General features: G+C 40.3%; 1 protein-coding gene across 11 annotated transcripts in view; it reads right to left on the reverse strand.

Moving 5' to 3' along the window:
• LOC139546930 (protein TANC1-like) overlaps positions 1-14,289 on the reverse strand; it is a 303,586-nt gene that overhangs the window by 266,418 nt on the left and 22,879 nt on the right. For 10 of the 11 annotated variants that reach the window (XM_071355900.1, XM_071355905.1, XM_071355909.1 and 7 more), the window contains exon 2: positions 2,010-2,114. The exons of the other annotated variant lie outside the window; for it this stretch is intronic. The gene's annotated coding sequence lies outside the window, so the exon portion shown is untranslated. The remainder of the gene's footprint in view (positions 1-2,009; positions 2,115-14,289) is intronic. 11 annotated transcript variants of the gene reach the window in all.

Consider the following 14,289-nt stretch of genomic DNA (forward strand, 5'->3'; position numbering starts at 1 on the left):
GTTGTTTTCCTGACACCACAGTCCGAGTGCCCTGTAGGAAGCCTCGTCGTTGTTGGTGATCAAGCCCACTACTGTTGTGTCGTCTGCTAACTTGATGAAATACATAAATAAAGTATTTACACCCGAGTCAACACTTTGTAGAAGTACCTTTGACAGCGATTACAGCTGTGAGTATTTCTGTGTAAGTCTCTAAGAGCTTTCCACACTTGGATTGTGCAACATTTGCCACTTATTCTTCAAGCCCTGTCACATTGGTTGTTGATCATTGCTAGACAACCATTTTCAAGTTTGCCATAGATGTTCAAAGTGGATTCAAGTCCAAACTGTAACTCGGCCACTCAGGAGCATTAACTGTCTTCTTGGTAAGCAACTCCAGTGTAGATTTGACCTTGTGTTTTAGGTTATTGTCCTGCTGAAAGGTGAATTTATCTCCCAGTGACTGGTGGAAAGCATTCTGAACTAGGTTTTACTCTAGGTTTTTGCCTGTGCTTAGCTCCATTCCATAAAAAGATTACAAGCATTTCCATAACATGATGTAGCCACTACTATGCTTGAAAATATGGAGAGTAGTACTCTGTATTGTGTTGTATTGGACTTTCCCCAAACATAACATTTTCTATGCAGGGCAAAAACCTTTTTTTTCAGTATTACTTGTGCCTTGTTGCAAACCTGATGCAAGGTTTAGAATATTTTAATTCTGTACAGGCTTCTTTCTTTTCACTCAGTCAATTAGGTTACTATTGTGGAGTAACTACAATGTTGTTGATCCATCCTCAGTTTTTTCCTATTACAGTCATGAAAGTCTTTTTTTTACCCATCTACCAATAGGTGCCCTTCTTTGTGATTCATTGGAAAAACTTCCTGGTCTTTGTGGTTGAATCTGTGTTTGAAATTCATTGCTCGACTGAGGGACCTTACATATAATTATGTGTGGGGTACAGAAATGAGGTAGTCATTCAAAAATCATGTTAAACACCCCTTTCCCTTTGCCTTATTGCACATAGAATGAGTCCATGCAACTTGTTATGTGACTTGTTAAGCAACTTTTTAATTCTGCACTTATTTAGGCTTGCCATTACAAAGGGGTTGAATACTTTTTGACTCAAGATATTTCAGCTTATAATTTTTTATTCATTTGTAAAAAATTATTGGGTATTGTGTGTAAGCCAGTGACAAAAAAATGCAATTCAATCAATTTTAAATTCAGCCTGTAACACAACAAAATGTGGATAAGTCAAGGGGTGTGAATACTTTCTGTGGCTGCTAGCAATAGCATTGCACTTCTGTTGTCATCTGAAGAAAACAATTTTATGCCGAATGTATTGCACTAATGTATTTTCTGTGAAGGAAAACAATACTTGCACGCCCCATATCACTATATTGAAGCAAAAAAACACTGTTGCCTTTCAATGTTAAAAGCAGGTGAAATTGTTTAAAGCACATATTTCTTTATGGTCTGCATTTTGAAAATGCACATTTCTGAAAGCTAATGCGACCCCTGGATTTGCTATGTTATTTTCATCTATGCGCTGTTGAAAACTGTGTTTAGCCGGAATAAAAGTAAGCTACCGCAGACACAACTCTCGTCTGTCTGTACCTGCTGAACGGGTCCATAAACATCTGTGACTCTAGCTGTCTGCATCTGGGTCTTATCCTGAGTTCTGTAAAAAGTCGCAAGGCAGTGCTACAAATCACTTTTAAATTTTTTAAGTTATTACATACAACCGATCAGAATTCGGAATAATTATTTTTATATGGAGGAAGCGCCAAAGTTTTGGAAACACATTACGCCATCTAGCTAACTAGATATCAAAGAATATTAGCTATATGTAGTTATCTTAGCCAGCAAGCTAGGCAGCAATCTACGTTAGCTATTTAGCCAACTAGCTATTAATCTAGCCAATCACCACGGTTATGATCGGCAAACTAGAGCCTAACTACTGGAGACCGGCTAGAACACAACTAAAGCATAATCGCACATTAAAAGTGAAGAGAGAGCAGAGACTTACAGATTGATGGCTGGGGCCCATCCGAAGGTACAACTTTTAAAAGCGTGCAGGCTGAATTAGCCAGGGGGAGTTGGGCGCTTCACCAGCCGATGGAGTCAGTGTAATCTAAAATAGACAGATTCCAGATGTCAGTCAGCTATCACGCTATCACGAAGACAAGGTGGAAAAAGTTACAAAACTCCCATAGCCTACTTCACAGACAACATGCCGAAAAGTTGACGAAACAAATAGGAAAACAGACGAGGTACTACAAAATCAGAGTAAGCAGGTGTGATTTTCTCTTTAGTTTTGAGCCCACGGCAAGAAGGCACCATATAAGCTGACACAAAAATCAACACTGGATTCAATACTTCGAGTTTTTCAATTTAAACTATTATACAAAATCCTTGCCACCAACAGAATGCTATATAAACTCAGCAAAAAAAGAAACGTCCTCTCACTGTCAACTGCGTTTATTTTCAGCAAACTTAACATGTGTAAATATTAGTATGAACATAACAAGATTCAAGAACTGAGACATAAACTGAACAAGTTCCACAGACATGTGACTAACATAAATTGAATAATGTGTCTCTGAACAAAGGGGGGGCCAAAATCAAAAGTAACAGTTAGTATCTGGTGTGGCCACCAGCTGCATTAAGTACTGCAGTGCATCTCCTCCTCATGAACTGCACCAGATTTGCAAGTTCTTGCTGTGAGATGTTACCCCACTCTTCCATCAAGCCACCTGCAAGTTCCCGGACATATCTGGGGGGAATGGCCCTAGCCCTCACCCTCCTATCCAACAGGTCCCAGACGTGCTCAATGGGATTGAGATCCGGGCTCTTCGCTGGCCATGGCAGAACACTGACATTCCTGTCTTGCAGGAAATCACGCACAGAACGAGCAGTATGGCTAGTGGCATTGTGATGCTGGATGGTCATGTCAGGATGAGCCTGCAGGAAGGGCACCACATGAGGGAGGGGGATGTCTTCCCTATAACGCACAGCGTTGAGATTGCAGGCAATGACAACAAGCTCAGTCCGATGATGCTGTGACACACCACCCCAGACCATGACGGACCTCCACCTCCAAATCGATCCCGCTCCGAGTACAGGACTTGGTGTAATGCTCATTCCTTCAACGATAAATGCGAATCTGACCATGAGACAAAACCGCGACTCGTCAGTGGAGAGCACTTTTTGCCAGTCCTGTCTGGTCCAGCGATGGTGGGTTTGTGCCCATAGGCGACGTTGTTGCCGGTAATGTCTGGTGAGGACCTGCCTTACAACAGGCCTACAAGCCCTCAGTCCAGCCTCTCTCAACCTATTGTGGACAGTCTGACCACTGATGGAGGGATTGTGCGTTCCTGGTGTAACTCGGGCAGTTGTTGTTGCCATCCTGTACCTGTCCCGCAGGTGTGATGTTCGGATGTACCGATCCTGTGCAGGTGTTGTTACACGTGGTCTGCCACTGTGAGGACGATCAGCTGTCCGTCCTGTCTCCCTGTAGCGCTGTCTTAGGCATTTCACAGTACAAACATTGCAATTTATTGCCCTGGCCACATCTGCAGTCCTCATGCCTCCTTGCAGCAGGTCTAAGGCACGTTCACGCAGATGAGCAGGGATCCTGGGTATCTTTATTTTGGTGTTTTTCAGAGTCAGTAGAAAGGCCTCTTTAGAGTCCTAAGTTTTCATAGCTGTGACCTTAATTGCCTACCGTCTGTAAGCTGTTTGTGTCTTACCGATCGATCCACAGGTGCATGTTCCTTAATTGTTTATGGTTCATTGAACAAGCGTGGGAAACAGTGTTTAAACCCTTTACAATGAAGATCTGTGAAGTTATTTGGATTTTTACGAATTATCTTTTAAAGACACGGTCCTGAAAAAGGGACTTTTCTTTTTTTGCTGAGTTTATATGCGGCCTACAACAATCTCAGCTCTGCAAATTTTGATGCGAAGAGACAGAATCAATAGATCATTTATTCTGGTATTGCCCCTAAGTAGCTTGTTTCTGGTGACAGGAATGGCTAAAAATGTAATGTCTACTTCCAACTGACACCCTCAAACACGGTGATCCTCTGAACGCAGCTCACGCTACAGATCACAATCAACTGAATTCTAATCACCTGTTCACACATCTGTATGTCATTATAACACACTATTTAGTTCAGTTCTTTTCACCCCATCACTGTGAGGTATTGTTTGTTTTGTGACACGTCTTTCAGAGCACTGATTTTCCCGTGATTTACGCCTACCGTGTATGATAATTTTTGCCTGCCTCACTAACGACGCCTTTTGCCTATTCTCTGCCTGTACTTTAGCCTATCGGATTTCCTGTTATCTACCTATTGCCTGATCTCCCGGACTATGTTACTAGCCTATTCCCTCCCTGTACTGTTACCCTTTTGGACCCCCAGTGTATGACCTTCTGCCTGCCCCTGGACCCAGCTACCTGCCTCCTCCTGTGGTCCTTTGCAATAAACACCTGCTGCGCCCTGAACCTGAAACCAGCTCTCTGTCTCCCCTCGTGTCCATTAAAAAAAATGAACATTCATTTCAAATTAACCCTAAAATTGGCAGTGTTGGGCAATTTGGAAAGCCATAGTCAATCAATAAACATAATAATACTTTTAGGAATGGTTTTCATCGTTTGCTCACAATCTGTGGATACTATGCTATTAGAAAGGTTAAAACGTCATGTAAAACATCACAGCACATTTGAAAAATAGTAAAACAGTATACTTCATAATTTCTTGTGAACAAACTATAGTTTTGGCAAGTTGTTTAGGACATCTACTTTGTGCATGGCACAAGTAATTTTTCTAACAATTGTTTACAGACATATTATTTCACTGTATCACAATTCCAGTGGGCCAGAAGTTTACATACACTAAGTTCACTGTGCCTTTAAACAGCTTGAAAGATTCCAGAAAATTGTCATGGCTTTAGAAGCTTCTAATCAGCTTATGGCTAATTGACATAATTTGAGTCAATTGGAGATGTACCTGTGGATGTATTTCAAAGCCTACCTTCAAACTCAGTGCCTCTTTGCTTGACATCATGGGAAAATCAAAAGAAATCAGCCAAGACCTCAGAAAAAAAATTGTAGACCTCCATAAGTCTGGTCCATCCTTGGGAGCAATTTCCTAATGCCTGAAAGTACCACGTTCATATGTACAAACAGTAGTATGCAAGTATAAACACCATGGGACCACGCAACCGTCATACCTCTCAGGAAGGAGACGCGTTCTGTCTCCTAGAGGTGAACATGCTTTGGTGCGAAAAGTGCAAATCAATCCCAGAACAACAGCAAAGGACCTTGCAAAGATGCTGGAGGAAACAGGTACAAAAGTATCTATATCCACAGTCAAACGAGTCCTATATCAACATAACCTGATAGGCCGCTCAGCAAGGAAGAAGCCACTGCTCCAAAACCACCATAAAAAAGCCAGACTACGGTTTGCAACTGTACATGGGGACAAAGATCATACTTTTTGGAGAAATGTCCTCTGGTCTGATTAACCAAAAATAGAACTGTTTGGCCATAATGACCATCGTTATGTTTGGAGGAAAAAGGGGGAGGCTTGAAAGCCGAAGAACACCATCCCAACCGTAAAGCACGGGGGTGGCAGCATCATGTTGTGGGGTGCTTTGCTGCAGGAGGGACTGGTGCACTTCACAAAATAGATGGCATCATGAGGGATATAGTCAAGAAACATCGGTCAGGAAGTTAAAGCTTGGTCACAAATGGGTCTTCCAAATGGACAATGACCACAAGCACACTTCCAAAGTTGTGGTAAAATGGCTTAAGGACAACAAAGTCAAGGTATTGGAGTGGCCATCACAATGCCCTGACTTCAATCCCATAGATAATTAGAAAAACTGAAAAAGCAAGCAAGGAGGCCGACAAACCCGACTCAGTTACACCAGCTCTGTCAGGACGAATGGGACAAAATTCACCCAACTTATTGTGGGAATCTTGTGGAAGGCTACCCGAAAATGTTTAAACCAAAGTTAAACAATTTAAAGGCAATGCTACCAAATACTAATTGAGTGTATGTAAACTCCTGACCCACTGGGAATGTGATGTAAGAAATAAAAGCTGAAATAAATCACTCTCTCTACTATTATTCTGACATTTCACATTCTTAAAATAAAGTGGTGATCCTAACTGACCTAAGACAGGGAATTTTTACAAGGATTAAATGTCAGGAATTGTGAAAAACTGAGTTTAAATGTATTTGGCTAAGGTGTATGTAAACTTCCGAGTTCAACTGTATATAGACAGGTGTGTGCCTTTCCAAATCATCTCCAATCAATTTAATTTACCACAGGTAGACTCCAATCAAGTTGTAGAAACATCTCAAGGATGATCAATGGAAACAGGATGCACCTGAACTCAATTTCGAGTCTCATAAGGTATTTCGTTTTTTTATTTGTAATAAATGTATAAACATTTCTACAACCCTGTTTTCGCTTTGTCATTATGGGGTATTTTGTGTAGATTTAATCCATTTAAGAATAAGGTTGTAACGTAACAAAATGTGGAAAAAGGGAAGGGGTCTGAATACTTTCCGAGTTCACTGTAATGTAGAGAATCATTGTACCATCTAAACCACTCTGAAATACATTTTCCATAACCAAAGATTATGTATTTTCAGCTGTTTAAAGCTGGTGTAAAAAAACAAAAGACACAAAAACAAAACTGGGAAGAATGGGAAGCATAGAAATGGCACACATAGAATATATCCACCGCTTCTTAAACTTGCTTTGAATTAGAATGACAGATCTATAACTCACATTTCTAAATGAATTTGGTCAGGTCGCCCAAAAAGTGACATATTGCAGCTTTAACGTCAATTATCTTAAACACGGAAACTCCAATTTTTGCATTTTTGCATATGTTGGTATCTTAGACACAGTATGCTCTTGAATACAGGGTGAGTGTCATTTCAATAATATAAATATAATTCATAGAATGTACCTATCCCTTCAGAACACTGCAATTTAGCTGGTACACCATTTAATTTGAATTGTCATTTTAACTTCCAATTACTAACAAAAAGATGACCGCTGGTCCACTCCATCAAATGTAATCTTAAATGGGAATGTATATTCTATTATATATATATTTCTATGATTTCAATAAGTTTCTTATGGAAGATTGACAGTATAATTTAAAACAACTGCTATTCCCATTCAAGTCAACATTTTCTGATGTGTGGACCTCCAACCATCTTTGTGGTACCATTTGAAAGTTGAAATTGCAATTTTATTCCCAGTTTAGTACATTTAGCCCTATCAGCCAAAACATTATACCCACCCTGCATTCAAGAGCATGCTATGTCTCAACCGATGGCGGGCACAACAAACACTTCAGATGATGTAAAATAAGCTCTAAGCTACACATGGTGCATTGTCCATTTGACACATAATTGGCGCATTATAGGCTTCCGAGCCAGAATAACCTTCTTGACTGCTGTTTAATAATTAATAGTCAGACACATCCAACCTTTTTTTTAAAGAAGAATGATTTATTTATTTTACTAGCAAGCAATGAAAATGTCAAAAAGAATGTTAAAAGAAAGTCCACCCATCAAGTGCCATAGCCTGCCTATAGGCTAGCGATTCTACACCCCTGCGCATCTAGCGGTTTAGCTGCTGGAGCATCAAACTACAGTTGGAAAGAGGAAGAGATAGAGAAAGTTTAATAGACTAAGTTATCAAAACAATTGCTTATAGCCATTAGTAAATACTCCCGCTATTAGGTAAAGTTTATCTACATGACAATAAAGTTAACTAAATGTTTTTTCCAAAAATGTATGTAGGCCTATTTAAACAGTTTTGACGGTTATTTTAATTTTATGACGGTCTTCATCCATGATCGTCAGTTATATGGTTATTCAATTACCGTCACAGCCCTACCACAATCTCCTGAATTTTTGGGCATTCATGTCCAGAAAGTCACTTCCTGACCACTTCTACCATGGGCAAATATGTATGGGAAGTTTTGTTCAATCAAAAGGGGGTGCGGTCAAAAAGTGATTGAATTTAAATGGAACGACACTCTACAGACTTTCTCTTAACACACAGCATCTTCACCAGTTTCAAATCCCTACATGAGTTTCTATTGTAGGGATTTCTAGGTCAGTAAGACATTTCATGGAATTGGCATCTTAGGAAAAAAAGCAATAGTCAGGACTCTGACGTCATAGGGACTCCGAGCCGTTCCCTTTGTTTAAAGCAGATGTGCACGTCTAATAAATCACTCCTGGGTTTTGGCTGATGAACATTCCACAGGTGTTCAGCCTGAGCTTAGCCTAGACAGTTTGCGGATAAGACTTCATGGCCACTCATCACCACAGCAACAGAGGTTTATTATTAGACTACCTCACACTGAACTTTTAGTAATATATAGGCCTATATACCTCTAAGAAAAAGACCACAACTCAGCACTCTAATACAGGGGTTGGAACTGGTTCAGGGAACATAACCGAAAACTGGAAAATAACAAACAATTTCAAAAAACAGAAACAGAACCGGGAACGCAAGTGATCCAGACTATTCCGGAACAGAACCATTATTTTAAAGGCATGGAAACTGGTTAATATAATTATTTTACGTTCCAGGCATTTTTTTCTAGTCCCACGAAAAAACACAACAAAGTGCATATACATACATCAGAAATGTATTCCAGTGTCTGCCTGCCAGCTGAAAATCTTTGCCTGTGTGTGTTTAGCATACCTGCCCCTCCGAAGCATAGGCTACTGTACTGACATTACAAGCATGATTCAGAAGATAGGGATATAGATTTTTAATTAGCTAGAGAAGAATGGATTAACTTTTTCAATGCTAGTTAAGGGTTCCAAAATGGTTCTTTGGTTGTCCCCATTGGAGAACCCTGCTTTGGTTCCAGGTAGAACCCTTTTGGATTCCATGTAGAACCCTTTGTGGAAAGGATGTTACATGGAACCCGAAGGAGTTCTACCTGGAACCAAAAGGGTTCTACCCAGAACCAAAAAGGGATGTTCAAAGGGTTATCCTGTGGGGACAGCCGAAGAACCCTTTTAGGTTGTAGATAGTACCTTTTTTTCTAAGAGTGTAGATATCACGTTTCATGTTGAATTTATTAACAACAAAAAGGTAAGATGTGTTTTAAATTCTGGTGCCGCTGTGCACACACAAGTTTGTTAGCTTGCTAGCTCAAAGGACATAAAGTTCCATAATTGAAGCCGCTCATGCTAGGTATAATTCTGTGGACCTAATTCAGATAATGCATGTCATAAGATGTCAAGCACTTCAAGCCTCCTCCTCAACCCTCTCTCGCTTTCTCCCCACCTGCATAATTTCTGTCGCATCTTTCGCCACAGGCTACACTTGTCTGTTCATTATGCATGTAAACAACTAGCTTGCCTGCTCTATCCGCACTGATTGCTGAAGTAATTTAATGAGCAAAATACTGTTGATTTCACAAGTTAAAAAAGGAACAGAAAGAACTGGTTTGAACCAGTTCAGAACTTAGAGGTTCTGTTCTGAATTAAATTATTGGAAAATTATTTTGGTTCCAACCCCTGCTCTCATGTAGTGTTGTCATGATAATAAAATATTTCTAATGATATGATACCAGGTCAAGTATCACGATACCGAGTAGTATCGCGATATCACGGGGGGAAAACCAGTGACCTGGCGCCCTGTTTGCCCTATCCCCTGGATGCTTGCTCCCGTTTTCTAAACATTCTGTGCATGTACTACACCAAAACACAGTTCATGACTAGCTGACCCTTTTAATTATTCCTGTGGCCATCAAATTTGCTTAGACCTACTGTCAAGTTACCAGGTTGTTAGCTACAGTGCCTTCAAAAAGTATTCACACCCCTTTACTTTTCCCACATTTTGTTGTGTTAAAGGTTGAATTTTAAAATGATTTAATTTAATTTCTTGTCACTGCCTACACACAATGATGTCAAAGTGGAATTTTTTATTATTTTTTTTTTTACAAATGTATTAAAAATGAAAAGCTGAAATGGCTTCAGTCAATAAATATTCAACCCCTTTGTTATGGCAAGCCTGAAGTCAGGAGTTAAAGTGTGCTTAATAAGTTGCAAGGACTCACTCTGTGTGCAATAATAGTGTTCACACCTCATGTCCACCAAAAGCATCAAACTCTTTGCATTCCGGCGGAAGTAATTTATTGTTAATGGAGCAGTCCGCAGTGCTACGTTTTGGGTGCCCGACTAGGCTGCGTTACTTTTCTGTGCCGTGGTACAAATCGAAAGTACACACAGACTCCAACTAGCTAGCTTTTAGCCTGTTGAAAAGCGAAGCACATGTGTGTTATGTACAGAAAATGTGGGCTAGACATCCGACAAAACAAACGCATCTGGTGGACATCGAGCAACAGTCGAGCAGTGAATTTCAAACACAGATTCAACAACAAAGACCAAGGAGGTTTTCAAATGGCTCGCATAGAAGGGCACCTATTGGTAGATGAGTAAAATAAAGACATTGAATATCCCTTTGAGCATTGTGACGTTATTAATTACACTTTGTATGGGGTATCAATACACCCAGTCACTACAAAGATACAGGTGTCCTTCCTAACTCAGTTGCCGGAGAGGAAGGAAACTGCTCAGGGATTTCACCACGACGCCAATGGTGACTTTAAAACAGTTACAGAGTTTATTGGTTGTGATAGAAGAAAACTGAGGATGGATCAACAACATTGTAGTTACTAGGGATGCACAATATATCGGTGAACATATCGGAATTGGCCGAAATTAGCTAAAAATGGCAACATCGTGTCGGGCCGATGTCTAGTTTAACACCGATGTGAAAAAATGATCTCAAAGCAGATGTGCATACCTATATAACGTAGGTACATGACGTAATGACTCCACATAAAATTTTGCGCTAGACCTGCAACACAGCATTCCTAACCTAGCCCAGCCCACAATGTATGCTGTGTGGATCGGGCAGTCAACAAGTCGAGCAGTCATTTGAAAGAGTGAGACAATTCAAAGCCGAAATCCATTAACGCCAAGATAATTGAATTCATTGCACTTGACAATCAACCGTTCTCTGTCGTGGATGATGTTGGCTTTCGCGACTGGTCAAGCACCGGTACACACTAACGTTACCAAGTGCGCTATTGTTCAGATGTTGCCCTACCGGAGTTACACACTGCTGTTAGCTTCACAACATACAATGGAACGCCGTTTGGGTCTTTGCGTGTCAAAAAAGATACACGTCAAATAACACTATTTGACAATAACACCATTTGACATGTTAAATAAGATTTTAATTTTACACTTTAAATAACACAGTTCTAGTATAGAATGTTGTGTGTTCTGAATTTGCACATGCAAGCCAAGCACCACCACTACTATCAGTAGCACTGTCAAAGCTGTACAAAAAAGTCTGCAAACAAGCAAATACCGGCCACGAACGATGTGTTTACAACACTGCGATGGTAATAAAGCATTATTTGTTTGACCGCAACTCGTGGGGTAGCTAGCTAGCATTAGCTTGGTATAGAGCTAGCACCAATACAACCAGGCTGAAAACAATAACCAGTAAAAACTGCAGTAATTTTCACTATTCTTAGCAATGATTTAGGAATCCTTGTGAGTAAGTATTGTTGTTCGCCTATTGAAATTGAACTTCAGTTCATGAAAATAAATAGCTAGCCAGCTACTTAACCCTGTTGCCCAAAGCTAACATTATAAGCAGCCAGCTAGCTTCATCTGGCTAGTGATGCGCGACCTGACCGGGTTATGGTTCTGAAGCTAGCCACAATAAGGATTAGGCACAACAGTGGAATTTGTTGTTTGCCTTCAAAATAAAAGTACCTCTTTGAAAGTGATGCAGAAGGTTACAACTGGTTGAATCATGCCATATTTAGACTAGATCATTTTAAACAAGGTTGGTATGTGAAGCAATAAAATGGGGTATCAGTCTACTTGGTGATACCCACAGACCACAATTGTGAAGAGTTTATGCAAATATTAGCATTGTAGCTCTTATCGTGGGACTGGGACAGTGTGAAATCACCTGCCCAATCAGCCTATTGTGTGTATTGACATTCATATTGCACTGTACAGCTTACCTAAGGATTGGGGATCAATTAAATGGGGTATCAGTCTATTCAATACCCAATACATTTTTTCCCAACTTCCTCCTCAGAGTTATCAGACTCCAAAACATCCACGCAGTATTGTTTTTCCTCGAGAATAGTGTTCAATTCACATAGGTTGACAATAAATGTGGCTCAATTCACAGTTGTTTCAGAGTCCCATAATAAGAGCTACGATGCTAATGTTCTCTGGGTGTCACTAAGTAGACTGATACCCCATGTCATTGATCCACAATCCATAGGTAAGGCTGTACAGTGAAATAAGTATGTACTCAATGCAATTCTAAATTATAATACATCCAGTGAGATTTCAACAGATTTTTGTCAAATTAACAAATTATTGTCTTTTGTTGATTTTATATAACAACATTCCAACCTCGTTTAGTATGATCTATTCAATTATGGCATAATTATATTATTTCTATGCATTTGCATCACTGTCAATGACATACTTTCATTTTGAAGGCTAACCGCAAAGTCCAATATTGTGGCTAATCCTTATTGTGGCTAGATTCACAAAGATGGGTAACACCACCATTAATCAAATAAGAACTGTCTTAAAAATGTGGGTTATTTTAGATGATGACACCTAGCTATATAGTTTGCTAGCTAACAATAGCTACTGAAACAGATTATGTCGTTTTTCTATGTTTTATGGGAAGAACATTGTTTGCATCCATGAGCTAGCTACAGTAGGTTTTGTTTATAACCAGCACTGTAGGTGTGCGAGACAACTTTACCAGCATCATAGCATACGTATCGATGAATCGTTGTGACTAGGGTTGCACATTTTGGGGAATATTCAGGGGTGGAAACTTTCCGTGGGAATTAACTATAATATATGGGAATTAACAGGAATATATGGGAATTAATATTAATACCATTTAAATGTAGATGTTTTTTGCATTGATATACTTACCATATCATATGGAGACAGAAATATAAACCTTTTACCTTATCATTAGTAGACATAATTGCAAATGATTAAATCCTTCCAATAGAAATAAAAAATGTAAATGTAGTTACGAATTGAACTTCAATTAAATGAGTTGACTCTTCACATGGGATGATTTCACTGAACAACAAAAGAAAGGGAATATTGAATGATCCCCAATGATCCATCGCATCTCCCAAAAATGTTTTCAACATACATCTGTAAAATGATAGTCTAGAAACTAAAGCTTTGGTTGTCTTCCTCTCAGGCTTCAATGTCTTCTCCCTGGACCTCCTCAATGTCCACCTCTTTAACATCACTCTGAGGCCTCATCTTCACTGTCACTTTCCAAACTTCTTGAGGATGCCTCGTTGTCAGGCACAAAAAGCCTCAAATTTGCCTGGATGGCCACCAATTTTTCACTCCTTGTATCGGTCAGCCTGTTGCGTGCTTTGGTGTGTGTGTTCCCAAACAAGGACCAGTTGCGCTCTGAGGCGGCTGATGTTGGTGGGATTTGGAGGATGATGGAGGCAACAGGGGAAAGAGCCTCAGATCCACAAAGTCCCTTCCACCAGGTGGCTGATGAGATATGTTGGCACGACTGCCATATTGCATATTCATCCCAAAGCCCTTGCTTGGAAGTGTACTTCGCCAGACTACTAAGAACCTTGCCCTCATCCAGGTCAAGGTGGCGAGAAACGGTAGAGATGAAACCTTAGGCCTTGTTGATCTCTGCACCAGACAGGATGCTCTTGCCAGCATACTTGGGGTCCAACATTTACGCTGTGGCGTGTATGGGCTTCAGGCAGAAGTCTTCACGGTTTTTGATGTACTTCAGAACTGAAGTTTCCTCTGCTTGGAGCAACAGTGAAGTGAGCAGGTCAGTACGGATTTCTTCTATTACACCTGCAAGCAGAGCCTGAACATCAGACAGTATGGCATGGTCTCCCTCAATCCATGCAATGGCTACTGCTATAGGTTTCAGTAGTTTCAGGCTGCTTACAACTCTCTCCCACAATACATCATCCAGGAAGATCCTCTTGATGGGGCTGTCCATATCGGCAGACTGTAATATGGCATTTCTTGGAGAGACTCCTTTCCCTCCAGTCAAACATGATGACAACACCACCCCAACGGGTGTTGCTGGGCAGCTTCAATGTGGTGCTCTTATTCATCTCACTTGGCTTGGTGAGGTAGATTGCTGCTATAACTTGATGACCCTTCAAATACCTA

Source organism: Salvelinus alpinus, chromosome 20 (assembly GCF_045679555.1).
Source record: "Salvelinus alpinus chromosome 20, SLU_Salpinus.1, whole genome shotgun sequence".
NCBI classification, from domain to species: domain Eukaryota; kingdom Metazoa; phylum Chordata; class Actinopteri; order Salmoniformes; family Salmonidae; genus Salvelinus; species Salvelinus alpinus.